The sequence below is a fragment of the Hemitrygon akajei genome, chromosome 14, assembly GCF_048418815.1.
Source record: "Hemitrygon akajei chromosome 14, sHemAka1.3, whole genome shotgun sequence".
Lineage (NCBI taxonomy): Eukaryota > Metazoa > Chordata > Chondrichthyes > Myliobatiformes > Dasyatidae > Hemitrygon > Hemitrygon akajei.
In genome coordinates, this window is record NC_133137.1 from 4,098,757 (window position 1) to 4,113,176 (window position 14,420).

A 14,420-nucleotide genomic window follows, 5' to 3' on the forward strand; every position below is an offset into this window, starting at 1 on the left:
AGAAATGGTTATAGCATGAGAGGTGGCCATTCAGCCTGTTGAATTTTTACATTTCTCTAAGAGCAATTCAACTAGTCCCCTCCCCTTGCCCTCTCTCCACATTCTTTTCAGATACTTATCTAGATCACTCCTGAATGCAGCAATTGAATCTGATTTCACCACTTCTCCCTGTAGTACATTCCAGACACTAACCACTCACCGTGTAACAAATTTTCCCGCGTTTCACTTTTGTTTCTTTCATTCTACTTCCTCTAATTCTTGATTCCTCCACCATGAGAGCAAATTATCTCTATCTACTTGGTCTGTATTACTCAGGTTATTAAATACCTCTATCAGATCTCCTCACTGTCTTCTCTGTTTAAAGAACAACCCCAGCTTCTCTGGTCTGTCTATCTTGTTCCTAAAACCATTTTAGTAAATTCCTTTTGCATCCTGAAAGTACTTTGAATCCTTCGAATCCTGTCAATCATTCCTCAGGTCTGCCATCCAGAATGTAACAGTATACTATTTGTGGCCAAACAAGTGTTTTATAGAGATTCATTATGATTTCCTTGATCTTAGCTTTTATTTAGAAAGCCAAGATTCAGCATTCTTTTTCAATTACTCTTTCAATCAGTCCTGCCATTTTCAATGAACTATATTCTTGTATCCCTTTTAGAATTATGCCATAAATATTTCCTCTCATTATTCTTACAATCAGCCTGTAAAAATTAACACTGTTTAATGTTAACTTTTATCTATATATTCCAACAGCTAGTCCATATTTCCTTGAAGTCTATTGCTATCATCCTCACAATTCATAATGCCTCCAAGTTTTGTGTCTTTTGCAAAATGGAAACTGCCATGTTCACCCAAAATCAAATCATTAACATAGACTAATAAAAACAGCAGCCCTATCACTCATTCTTCTTCTGAGACAATCCTAGCAGGAGCAAGGGTGAGTTGCCCTTAATTCAGTTCTCTGGTTAATGGTAAGCCCAATATGTGGCCCACAGAATCTGCCACAGCAGGGAAAGGAGATACTTGATGGATTCAGGATGCTAGGTAATTGGGGGTCCTTCAGCTGTTTAGGCTGGGTTCTTGTCTGCTCCCAATGTTCTTGGTATCCATCCAAATGTTTCTTCTACTCATCCAGTGGTCACAGGTTTGCAATTCCCAGTGGTTTGTGGTAATGTTGCACTTCTTAAAGAAAACTTTAAAAACATTCTGGAATTGAATCTCTTGCTGTGACAAAGCACAGAATAGAGCACTAGTTTTTGGAGTGTGGACTGAGGCATAAAGCTGATATAGTCTGCTTAATTTAATCCCTTCTCACTGATCTCCCTCCTGGCACTTATCCTTAGAAGGGGAACAAGTGCTACACCTGCCCTTACACTTCCTGCCTCACCACCATTCAGGGCCCCAGACAGTCCATCCAGGTGAGGTGACACTTCACCTGTGAGTCGGCTGGTGTGATATACTGCATCCAGTGTTCCTGGTGCAGCTTTTTATATATTGGTGAAACCTGATGCAGACTGGGAGACTGTTTCGCTGAACACCTACGCTCTGTCCGCCAAAGAAAGCAGGATCACATATTTTAATTCCATGTCCCATTCCCATTCTGATATGTCTATCCATGGCCTCCTCTACTGTCAAGATGAAGCCACACTCAGGTTGGAGGAACAACACCTTATATTCCATCTGGGTAGCCTCCAACCTGATGGCATGAACACTGCTTTCTCTAACTTCCGTTAATGCCCCTCCTCCCCTTCTCACCCCATCCCTTATTTATTTATTTATTCCCCCCTCCTTTTTTTCTCTCTCTCTGCCCCTCTCACAATCACTCCTTGTGTGTTCTCCATCTCCCTCTGGTGCTCCCCTCCCCCTTTCTTTCTCCCTAGGTCTCCTGTCCCATGATCCTCTCCCTTTTTCAGCCCTGTATCCCTTTTGCCAATCACCTTTCCAGCTCTTAGCTTCACCCATCCCCCTCCTGTCTTCTCTTATCATTTCAGATTTCCCAAACCCCTCCTACTTTCAAATCGCTTACTATCTTTTCTTTCAGTTAGTCCTGATGAAGGGTCTCGGCCTGAAACGTCAACTGTGCTTCTTCCTATAGATGCTGCCTGGCCTGTTGCGTTCCACCAGCATTTTGTGTGTGTTGTAAGAAAGAAATTAGGAAGGTTAAAAGAAGGCATGAAGTTGCTCTAGCAGACAATGTGAAGGAGAATCCTAAGGGATTCTACAGATATGTAAAGAGCAAAAGGATTGCAAGGGACAAAATTGGTCCTCTGGAAAATCAGAATGCTAATCTATGCATGGAGCCAGAAGAGTTGGGGGAGATCTTATATGGATTTTTTGCATCTGTATTTCCTCAGGAGATGGACACAGAGTCGATGGAGGTGAGGCAGAGGAGCAGAGCAGTCATGAACTCTATACAGAATACAGAGGAGGAGTTTGCTGCTCTGTGGCAAATTATGGTGAACAAATACCCAGGGCCTGACGAGGTGTTCCCTTGGACCCTGTGGTAGGTATGTGCAGAAATTGCAGGGGCTCGAGCAGAGATATTTAAATCATCCTTTAGCGACAGGGGAGGTACCAGAGGATTGGGGGATAGCTAATGTCATTCCGCTGTTTAAAAATAAACCAGGAAATTAAAGGCTGGTGAGCCTGACATCAGCAGCAAAAGGGTTATCGAAAGGTATTCTAAGGGACCAGATATATCAGTATTTGGATAGACGTGGACTGATTAGGGATAGTCAGCATGGCTTCGTGCGTGGTAGGTTGTGTCAAACCAATCTTATAGAGTTTTTTGAGAAAGTTACCAGGAAAGTTAATGAAGGCAAGACAGTGTTGTCTACATGGACTTCAGCAAGGCATTTGATAAGGTCCTGATGGGAGATTAGTCAAGAAGGTTCAGTTTCTTGACATTCAAGATAATGTAGTAAATTGGATTAGACATTGTCTTTACGGGAGAAGCCAATGAGTGATAGAAGATGGTTGCCTCTCTGACTGAAGATCTTTGACTAGTGGAGAGCCGCAGAGTCGGTTGTTGTTTATTATCTATATCAACGATCTGGATGATAATGTGGTTAACTGGATCAGCAAATTTACAGATGACATCATGTTTGGGGATGTAGTGAACAGCGGGGAAGACTATCAAAGCTTGCAGTGGGATCTGGACCGGCTGGAAAAATGGCCTGAAAATGGCGGATGGAATTTAATGCAGACAAGTGTGAGGTGTTGCACTTTGGGAGGACCAACCAGGGTAGGTCTTATCCATTGGGTGCCAAGGCACTGAGAGTGTTGTAGAACCAAGGGATTTGGGAATACAGGTCCTAATTCATTGAAAATGGAGTCACAGGTAGATAGGGTCATAAAGAAAGCTTTTTGCACATTGGCCTTCATTGATCAAAGTACTGAGTACAGGAGTTGGGATGTTATGTTGAAGTTGTATGAGATGGTGAGGCCTAATTTGGAGTACTGTGTGCAGTTTTGGTCACCCACCTACAGGAACAATGTGAATAAGATTGAAAGTGCACAGAAAAATTTATAAGGATGTTGCTAGACTGTTGGACCTGAGTTATAATGAAAGATTGAATAGGTTAGAACCTTATTCCCTAGAACGTAGAAGATTGAAGAGATTTGATAGAGGTATACAAAATTATGAGGGTTATAGATAGGGTAAATGCAAGCAGGCTTTTTCCACTGAGGTTGGGTGAGACTACAACTAGAGGTCATGGGTTAAGGGTGGAAGGTGGAATGTTTAAGGGGAACAGGAGGGGAGACTTCTTCATGCAGAGGGTGGTATGAGTGTGGAACAAGCTGCCACCGAAGGCGGTGGATGTGATTTTGATTTCAACATTTAAGGGAAGCTTGAATAAGTACATGGATGGGAGGTGGATTGGAGGGCTATGGTCCAGTTGCAGGCGATGGGACTAGGTAGTTTAAACAGTTCAGCATGGACTAAATAGGCAGAAAGGCCTGTTTCTGTGCTGTAGTTTTCTATTACTCTATGTCTCTAAGAATCATTGCTGTCTAATAGAAATAAGCTTTTTGTAAGGTTTGAGGTCTTCATACCTTCATATATCCTTCATATAAGGATATGCTAACCTACTGAAGGCAATGTGTATTTCATCACTGATGTCTGCCATCATTGTGGTGGCTTCTAACATAAGAAATAAAATCAGGATGAGGCTAGTCACCCCTTGAGTTTATTCTGCCACTCAGTAAGATCATAGCTGATTCAATCTTAGCCTCACTACTACTCTCCTGGTGTCTCCCAATAACCCTTGATTCTCCTGCGGTCTTTGCGTTGAACACATCCAAAGACTCTACTTCTCAAGCTTTCTAAGTTAGAGAATTTGAAAGATTAATAAGCCTGAGTGAAAAAATCACTGCCTGAAAAATGAGACCCATTATCCTGAAACTGTGCTCCTTGGTTTCATAACACCCCCATTAGGCGAACATCTTCCCAAAATCCACCTTGTCAATTCTTTCCCAGTATTTTGTAATATTACAAAAAGATTATGTTGCACTTAGCTCTGGAATTAACATAATTAACTTTCTCTGCATTGTATCCAATGCAACAACATCCTTCCTTAAATATAGATAGATAGATAGATAGATAGATACTTTATTCATCCCCATGGGGAAATTCAACATTTTTTTTTCCAATGTCCCATACACTTGTTGTAGCAAAAACTCATTACATACAATACTTAACTCAGTAATAATATGATATGCATCTAAATCACTAACTCAAAAAGCATTAATAATAGCTTTAAAAAAGTTCTTAAGTCCTGGCAGTTGAATTGTAAAGCCTAATGGCATTGGGGAGTATTGACCTCTTCATCCTGTCTGAGGAGCATTGCATCGACAGTAACCTGTCGCTGAAACTGCTTCTCTGTCTCTGGATGGTGCTATGTAGAGGATGTTCAGGGTTTTCCATAATTGACCGTAATTTCTACGTATGGAAAGAAGTCTGTGTTTTCTATGGTCGTGTCATCAGGTATTGTGCAGAAGGAAAGGCTGGTAATGGACCTTTGTTTTGTGCATGCTGAATATAAGGCCAACCATCTAAAATGATCTGGTATACGAGTGGATGAAAACCTGGTGTTGCCTCCCAACAACTAAATTTATTTCAGTAACAATCATTTAATTCTCCTTTAGACTTGTGTACTGCAGAATAACAATAAACAATCAAATGCTGAATTTTTGCAGCTTGATTAATTAGGTTGGAGGGATGTGGGTTAATAGTTGTGAGTTAGCTCTACTCCAGCAAGAAATGTGTTGGAAGTGAGTTGCTGCAATATGGCAAGATTGAAAATAGGGAGATGAGGAGTAAACACTGAGACTTAATGTGCTGTGGATTTGTTGGTTAGGAGCACAGTTTGCATGCCATCTTGTGACAATCATAAGATGGAGATGAATTTCTTCAAGAAGGCAAATTTCATAACGACACTCCGCAGCACCTCGCAACTGATGAGTCAAAGGCTTTAGTAAGATGGATAAAGGCCAATTTTAGTGGTTGCTACTGCTCCTTACAATTATCTTGCAGTTGTCACATAGTGAAGACGAAGTATACTGTATCCTTGGATGGATGGAATCCATATTGTTATTTGGAGATCAACTCTTATGCCACTATGAGTAGGCAGTTGAGGAGGACTCTGGCAATGTAATAAAATCATTAAGGAAGCAGCAATCTTAGCACTGAATCCTGCGGAGCTGCGCTTTCCACCAGTCAACTAACAGTCTTTCATCCCTAATCGGTTTCCTGTTACTTTGCCAATTGTCTATATACCCTATATTTATTTTTATGTACTTTAAACTTGATGACAACTATTAAGTTGCACTTAATCAAATGCCTTTTGGAAATCTATGTACAAAATAGCAACTGTATATTCCTCATCACCCCTCCCCAATACTTGTTCAAAAATTCTAATTAGTTAGATACAATTTACCTTTAATTGTTCACGTGACTGTTAATTCTATTGTTTCTGGAGCTTTCTTCATCTCCCCTTCATAACATATTATAAAAATTGAAAAGTGGAAACATTAGATTTGGATCATATGTGTTGGATCAGATTTCATCACTTAAATCATGTTTTATTCTCTCACCTTCTATCTCCTATTCAGCGTCCAGGGTTTCAACAGTCTTTAGATTTTATGGGAAAGGAAGAATAATGTCTCAATGTCAAAATAAAGTTCCATTTCTGCACATTGTGATGTTAATTACTGAAAATGAGTGATGTTTGGAGAACTTTCTTCATGGGGTGTAAGTTTGAAACACCAACTGGGAGACCTACCCAGTCTTGGACTCATGGTAATGACACTGTCTTTCTGTTTCCTCCCCTTTTCTGAGGGAACCTCTATTGCCATGGAGACTCAAAATTGTGAGCTGAAACTGTCAATTCCCTGGTCCTAACAGTCTCATTTTCACTGTGGCGTCCAGTCCCTATGCACTTATATCCCCTATCAAGAAAGCCTTAAACCTCTCCACTTCTTTGAACTAAAGAACTGACCCTCCACCACCACCACCCTCCCCTGTCTGACAGAACTGATCTTCACCCTCAACAATTTCTCCTTTGTGTCCTCCCAATTTCTCAAACTCAAGGGGAAGCCAAGACACCCACATAGTCCCAGCTATGCCTGCATTTTCATTGACTTCATGGAACAGTCCATGCTCCAAACCTTTCCTGGTAATGCTCTCCAACTCTGTGCTACTTTGAAGACTACATTGGTGCTGCTTCATGTACCTATGCTGAGCTTGTTAAATTCACTTGGTCCATTTCTGACACCTCTCTTTCAGAATCAGAATCAGAATCAGAATCAGGTTTATTATCACCGGCATGTTTCACGATCTTCCTGTTTCAATCTCTGGAGCCAAACTTACTACCAATATCTTCTGAACCTACCAATTCCCATGGCTATCTTGACTATACCTCTTCCCGCCCTGTCTCACTTCCCTTTTCTCCACTACATCAGCTCCCAGGATGAGGCTTTCCTTTCCAAGACCTCAGAGATGTCCTTCTACTTCAAAGATTGGGGTTTCCCTTCTTCTGCCATTGATGTTGCCCTCACCAACATCTCCTCCATTTCCCAGACATCCACGCTCGCCACATCTTCCTGTCACCTTAACAGGGATAGAGTTCCCTTTGTCCTCACCTACCACCCCACGAGCCTCCATATTCAGCGCTTCATTCTCCACAATATCTGCCATCTTCAACAGGATCATACCACAAACACATCATTACACATCCCCCCCACTCTCTGCTTTCCGCAGGGATCGCTCTCTCTGTGATTCCCCTGTTCATTCATCCTTCCCTTTCCACAAATCTCCATCTTATCACTTCTCCCTGCAAGTGACAGAAATGCTCCACCTGCCCATTTATCTGCTCCCTCACCTCCATTCAGGGCCCAAACAGTTCTTCCAGGTGAGGCAACACTTCACCTATGAATCAGTCGGGGTCAATTATATCCAGTGCTCTTGATGTGGCCTCCTCTACATTGGTGAGCACAACATAAGTTTGAGGACGGCTTTATTGAGCACCCCTACTTCATACATAAAAAGAGGAATTTCCTGGTGGCCAACCATTTTAATTCCTGTCCCATTCCCGTCCTTTCCTCTTCTACCATAATGAGCCACTCTCAGGTTAGAGGAGAAACACCTTATGTTCTGTCCAGTTAGCCTCCAACCTGATGGCATGAATATCGTTTTCTCCTTCCGATATTTGTTTCCCTTCCCCTTCCCTTTCTATTCCTCACTCTGACCCTTTACCTCTTCCCCTCACCTAGCACCATCTCCCCCTGGTACACCTTATCCTTCCCTTTCTGCCATGGTACACTCTCCTCTCCTATCTGATTCCTTCTTCTCCAGCCCTTTGCCCTTTCCACCTATCACCTCCCAACTTTTTACTTCATCCCTCCTCTCCTATCCACCTGCCCTCACCTAACACCTCCTAGCTTGTTCCCCTTCCCCTTCCCTCACCTTGTTCTATCATCTACGCCCTGCTTTTCCAGTCCTGATGAAGGGTCTCGGCCCGAAACGTCATTTCCATAGACGCTGACTGACCTCCATCATTTTGTGTGTGTTGTCCCAGATTTCCAGCATCCGCAGAATCTCCTCTGTTTAATTTCCCTCCCCCGCCCTTCCCGAGCGCGTCACCGTCACCATGGAGACTGGTTTCGCATACCGACGCAGCGTTCGCCATCCTTCGGATTCAGGCCAATCACCAGAGGCGGCAGACCGGGCCCGGCCGATCCACCAATCCACCGGCTGGAGGCTGCGAGGCCGCCGGCGCCGCTGCCCAATGGGAGGCGCGCTACCATTTTTTTGAGCGAAATTTGAAGGGAAGGCAAGCGGCGAAGAAGACGTTAGCAGCGGGCGGGAAGGGGGATCGAAGCGGTCGTGGGCTGAGCTGTCAGACGGTGGGGTGGCAAGTCGTGATCACCTGGAGCCGGTGAGAGTGGCCTAAGGGTCATCAGGTAATAAGCAGGGAGGGTACCTTGGGAGAAAGGGTGCTCTCTGTCCCCCGCTGCAGGAACAATGTCCCTGGCCTGCCTTGCAGCTTTTCGTACTCAGGCTGGCAGTGGAAGCTGGAACGGGGATCTGAACAATTACCTCCAAATACACCTCCTCATTCGGTTTATTTTCTTCTACAGGTTGTACACCGTTCAGCAAGACGCTGGTGCCTTAAAGTGACAGCATCGCATGAATGGGAAATTGAGAAAGTTAAGGCAAATTTAACAGAAGGAAGCTCGAAGTTCAGTTGATAGATAATGTCGTACTTGATAAATGATGCTATTAGGCAATGTAGCGAAAGGCGCGGAGGATAATGACAGACTTCAAAAGGATGTTGTTAATGTTATTAAATACGGACAATGGATTTTGATGTCGGGGAGTGAGCTATCACAGGAAAGATGACAGGTAGCACAATTTAAAGTAGCGAAAGAAGAGTCTGAAAGATGGAATTGCACAAATGTTTAAAGGTTGAGAAGGATATTTTGTATAAAATGATAAGAGGCATTGATTATGTGGATAGACCGAGGCTTTTTCCCAGGGCTGAAATGGTTGCCACAAGAGGACACAGGTTTAAGGTGCTGGGGGGGGGGGGGGGTAGGTACAGAGGAGATGTCAGGGGTAAATTTTGTTACGCAGAGAGTGGTGAGTGCGTGGAATGGGCTGCCGGCAACGGTGGTGGAGGCGGATATGATAGGGTCTTTTAAGAGACTTTTGGATAGGTACATGGAGCTTAGTAAAATAGAGGGCTATAGGTAAGCCTAGTAATTTCTAAGGTAGGGACATGCTCGGCACAACTTTGTGGGCCGAAGGGCCTGTATTGTACTGTAGGTTTTCTATGTTCTATTTTAAGTAAGATGTGTGGATTTATAAAGGCATTTAGGATAAGGTCATAAATTGGATTAGATATTGGCTTTACCAGAGAAGCCAGAGAGTGGTAGTCGCTGGTTGCCTCTTTGACTGGAGGTCTGTGACTAGTGGTGTGCCTTGGGGATCAGTGATTGTTGTTTGTCATCTATATCAATGATCTGGATGATAATGTGGTAAATTGGATCGGCATGATTGGGGGTGACATCAAGATCGGGGGTTTCATGGTCAGCAAGGAAGGCGATCAAAGACTGCAGCAGGATCCAAACTATTGGAAGAATGGTTGAAATGGCAGGTAGAGCTTAATACAGAGACATGTGAGCTGTTGCACTGGGAGGACAAGCCAGGGAGTAGTTGCATAGTGGGTGGGTAATCTGGCAGAACAGATGAATCTGGAAATGCAGATCATGATTCCTTGAAAAGTGGTGTCACAGGTCAATGGGGTTGTAAGGAGAACTTTCACCAAAGTGTACAGGAGTTGGGATGTTATGTTGAATTTGTATAAAACGTTGATGAGGCCTAATTTGGAGTATTGTGTGCAGTTCTGGTCACCCACCTACAGGAAAGATTGAAAGAGTACAGAGATATTGCCAGGATCTTGAGGACCTCAGTTATAGGGACCGGTTAAATATGTTATGACTTTATTCCCCTGAGTGTAGGAGAGTGAGTGTTGATAGAGTTATACAAAATTATGGGGATATAGATGGTGTAAACACAAGTGGGCTTTTCCAACTAAAGTTGGGTGCGACTAGATCTAGAGATCATGGGTTAAGAGTGAATGGTGAAATATTTAAGGAAATATGAGGGCAAACTTCTTCATTCAGAGGGTGGTGAGAATGTGGAATGATCTGCCAGCAGAAGTAGGGGATGCAGGTTTTATTTAAACATTTAAGAGAAATTTGGATAGGTACTGTACATGGATGGACAGGGTATAGAGGGCTTGGTCTGAGTGGAGGTCAAGGGGCTAGGCAGAATAATAGTTTGGCATAGACTAGATGGGCCAAAGGGCTTGTTTCTGTTCTATGACTTGAAGGGATCATAGGGCTGGATTTTAGTTTTCATGTTCTGAAACCTGGAGATGCGTGTTGCCTGTTGCCATGCAGGGGCATTTTTAATCCAGCCACTGCATTGTTACATTACTTCTGGGCTTCTGAATCACTTGTCTTGAATGCACATGATGATGCCTCATTAAAGATGTGTTTTAGATATGCCTCTTGAAACAGTTGCAGTTGCCATGGAGAGACTAAATACTGGTACAAATGAATTGAGACAGTCTAAGGCTGTTTCAATGATGCCACTGAGGATGTGATATTGGTATAACAATGGTCTGCAGGAAGTTACTTTCCCTTTTATGAGAGGGGGAAGGATCCCACTAATGAAGGTGTGGCTGGGCACTATCAAGGAGGTCATGGTGTCTCACTTATGGATTCAATATCAAAAGTAGTTTTAGGGTAATCTAATAAAGATTGGCGTCACCAGCATCCACATATTTCAGCATAATTTATTCTGTTTAACCAACGAACCCTGCAAGTACATCCATTTGGTCTCAGTCCATGCCTGTCAAGAGAATGGTATAGGAAGCTACCTAGTGAATTGCAAACTGCATGACCAGGAGCAGATGGTGAAAAGAGCAGTACTGGAATCTCGATAATTGATGTCCTAGAGCACTCCAAACTTTTCACTTGGATGTAGATGGTGAGGGGATGTTAGAGGAGGAACATAAGAGATGGAGGAGTAGGCCAGTGGATCCTTGGAGGTTGTTACTACATTCATTAAGACCATATTTAATCCAATGCTCAACACTACTTTCCTGCTTTATTTTTATACCCCTTGAACCCTCCACCTTGAGTACATACGATGACTCTACTTCCACCATTGTCTGGGGTAGAAAATTCTAATGATCTGCAACTCCTGAAAGGAAAAAATCCTTCTCATATCTGTTTGAAATGAGTGATCTCTTATTCTCAAATTATGTCCTCTTTGATCTAGGGGAAACATCATCCTAACATCTATCCTCCTCAGAATCTTTTGTTTCAATCATGAAACCCCTATATTTCTATACTTCATTGAATCTGCAAATTCAGTATCCTATCGTTGCAAAATCCTGATGCTCTAACATCTGGAACATTTGTTAGTCTGGGCTATGAGCATGGGTGTAGTTGGAATACAGATCTGGATTGTTGGTCACGTGTATACCTAAAACTGGGTTCTGGTTCTTATATATTTTGGCTTGTTTTAACAAACTTGAGCCTATAAATTGAGATTCACTTGGTTCTGTTTTTAAAGCTTGTGTTGTACTCGAGGTTCAAGTTGAAAAGCAGGATCTCCAGGGTTATATTTTAGGATTACTCCCTGACCTATGTGCTAGTGGGGCTAGAAACAAGAAGTTGAATGCTTGACTAACTGATGTAGGAGGGAGAGCTTCAGTTAATTGGGTCATTGGGATCTATTCCAGGGCAGGTGGAATCTGTACAAGAAAGGTAGGTTGCATGTATACTAGAAGGGCACCTTTATCCTTGCAGGGAAGATTGCTAGTGCAACATAAGGGGATTTAAATGACTGCGGTGGTGAAGTTGGAACTGGAATAGTAGGTCTGCAGGTGGCAGAGATTAAGTCTAAAAGCAAAAGCAGCCATGGGCGTAATCATGAAGGTAGCAGGAATATGGTCTAAAGTGTATTTTAATGCAAGGAATATACTGGGTAAAGAAGATGAACTAAAAGTCCGGATTACAATATTGTAGCCATTATAGAAAGATGATTAAGAAGAAGGCAGGAGTTCTGTAGATGGATGTAAAAGAGGTTGAGGAGTTAAATTTACTGATGAAGGAGAATATTCATGTTACATCAACAGAGGACATGTTGAAGGGCACATCCAGTAAGGCCACATGAAAGAATTCTGGAATAAGAAAAATGTGTTCACTATGATGGGCTTGTACTGTTGTCTTCCCAATAGCCAATGAGAGCTAGGGAAACACCTTAACAGGTGTTAAAGGTGCAAAAATGACTGCGATCACAGTCAGTGAGTTCAATGTCTTCAATATTGACTGAAACTCCCTTAGTGTCAGGGTCTTGAATCAGACAGAATTTGTTAGGTGCATTCAGGAGGGTTTTTTGAAACAATTTGTAGATAGTTCAGCTAGGGATTGGGCTGTACATGGCTTTGTACTGGAGAATTAGCCTGACCAAGTTTTACTGTGGAGCATTTGGAAAATGACCATAATTCAATAAATTTAAAAATAGTTATGGATAATGAAAACCTGGTCTTTGAGAGAGTGCTAAAATGAAGAAAGGCAAATTAAAACAGTGTTAGACAGGAACAGGAGAAAGCAGATAGGGATGGCTGTTTTAGGGGTGAATCTGCATCTGACATGTTGGACTCTTAAAGGCCAATTGATTAGAGTTCAGGAGCTTCATGTTTCTGTGAGGGTGAAAGATGATGTTGATTCAGTTCAGGAACCTTGGATGACAAAGAATATTGTAAGTTTAGTCAAAAAGCAAAAGGAAGCATATGTAAAAGTTGGGTTTTCCCTATGGCCTCATCACAAACAAGAGAAAATCTGCAGATGCTGGAAATCCAAGCAACACACACAAAATGCTGGAGGAGCTCAGAAGGGCAGGCAGTATCTATGGAGAAGAGTACAGTTGATATTTCAGGCCAAGACCTTCAGCAGGACTGGAGAAAAAGGGAGGAGGTGTCAGAGTTAAATAGAGAAGGGGAGGCATTACTGGAAGTTCGAGAAATCAATGTTCGTGCCACCAGGTTGTAGGCTACCCAGACAAAATATAAATTGTTGCTCCTCTAACCTGAGTGTGGCCTTATCACGACAGTAGAGGAGGCTTAGATGGACATGTCGGAACGGAAATAGGAAGTGGAATTAAAATGGGTAGTCACTGGAAGATCCTATTTTTTCTGGCAGACGGTGCTCGGCGAAGCGGTCTCCCAATCTATGTCGGGTCCACACTGGGAGCACCGGATACAGTATATGACTCCAACAGACTCACAGGTGAAGTGTCACCCGCCTCACCTGGAAGGACTGTTTGTGGCCCTGAATGGTACTGAGGGAGGAGGAGTAAAACTTGTTCCACTTGCAAGGATAAATGCCAGGAGGGAGATCAGTGGGGAGGGATGAATTGGCAAGGGAGTCACGTGGAAAGCAGAAAGTGGAAGGGGGGAAATGTGTGCTTGGTGGTGGGATCTCATTGGAGATGGGAGAAGTTCCAACCTGATGGCATGAACATTGATTTTAGCAACTTCAGTAATTTCCCCTCCCCTCCTGCCTTCTCTCTTTTTCCTTTTCCCATTCTGGCTCCCCTCTTAACCCTTCTCTTCTCCTCACCTGCCTATCATCTTCCTCTAGTGCCCCTCCTCCTTCCCTTTTATCCCAATGGTTCACTCTCTTATCAGATTCGTTCTCCCAACCATTGAGCACATCTACATGAAACATTGCTGTAGAAAAGCAGCATCCATTATCAAACATCCTCATCACTGAGGCCATGCTTTTTTCTTGCTGCTTGGGTTCATATGAAGAAACAAGTCCACAACGTTTTTATCGGGTACCTCAGGAAAGTTTGGTTTAAAGGGTTGATAAAATGTCTAATTTGGACATATCTAAAGAAATGAGTGTTGGGTAGGTTGAACTTTACAGACAATTGTTCAAAAGTTGCAAAGCAATTGTCTATGAAAAGATCTTCAAAGCACCTAATGCCCTTTCTGTGCCAATCTAGAAATGTTAAATCCTGCATAGAAGGCTGAAAAAGATGATTATGTAGAATAGGACTAGAGAGAGAAACTGTGAAGACCATTATATTTTCTGAACAGAGCCCGTATTCTCAGAGTGTGTCTGATGACAGGATTCAGTATTGTGGTTCTATCCTGATATTAGTCCTTGTTGTGACAAGTATAAAGGGGGTGAGGCTTCCCTTATTCATATGTATTGGGCTTGTCCTAGCTTGGAGAAATTCTGGAGAGATGTCTTTTTAACCTTATTCCATATACTTAATTGCTACTTGGAATCTAACCCTCTGATTGCTCTTTTCTGCACCTTGGGAGAAGTTG

At 42.7% G+C, this 14,420-nt stretch overlaps 1 protein-coding gene across 3 annotated transcripts in view; it reads left to right on the top strand.

Moving 5' to 3' along the window:
* Positions 1 to 8,358: 8,358 nt before the first annotated feature.
* LOC140738238 (citron Rho-interacting kinase-like) overlaps positions 8,359 to 14,420 on the top strand; it is a 244,104-nt gene continuing 238,042 nt past the window's right edge. For all 3 annotated transcript variants that reach the window (XM_073065370.1, XM_073065371.1, XM_073065378.1), the window contains exon 1: positions 8,359 to 8,463. The gene's annotated coding sequence lies outside the window, so the exon portion shown is untranslated. The remainder of the gene's footprint in view (positions 8,464 to 14,420) is intronic.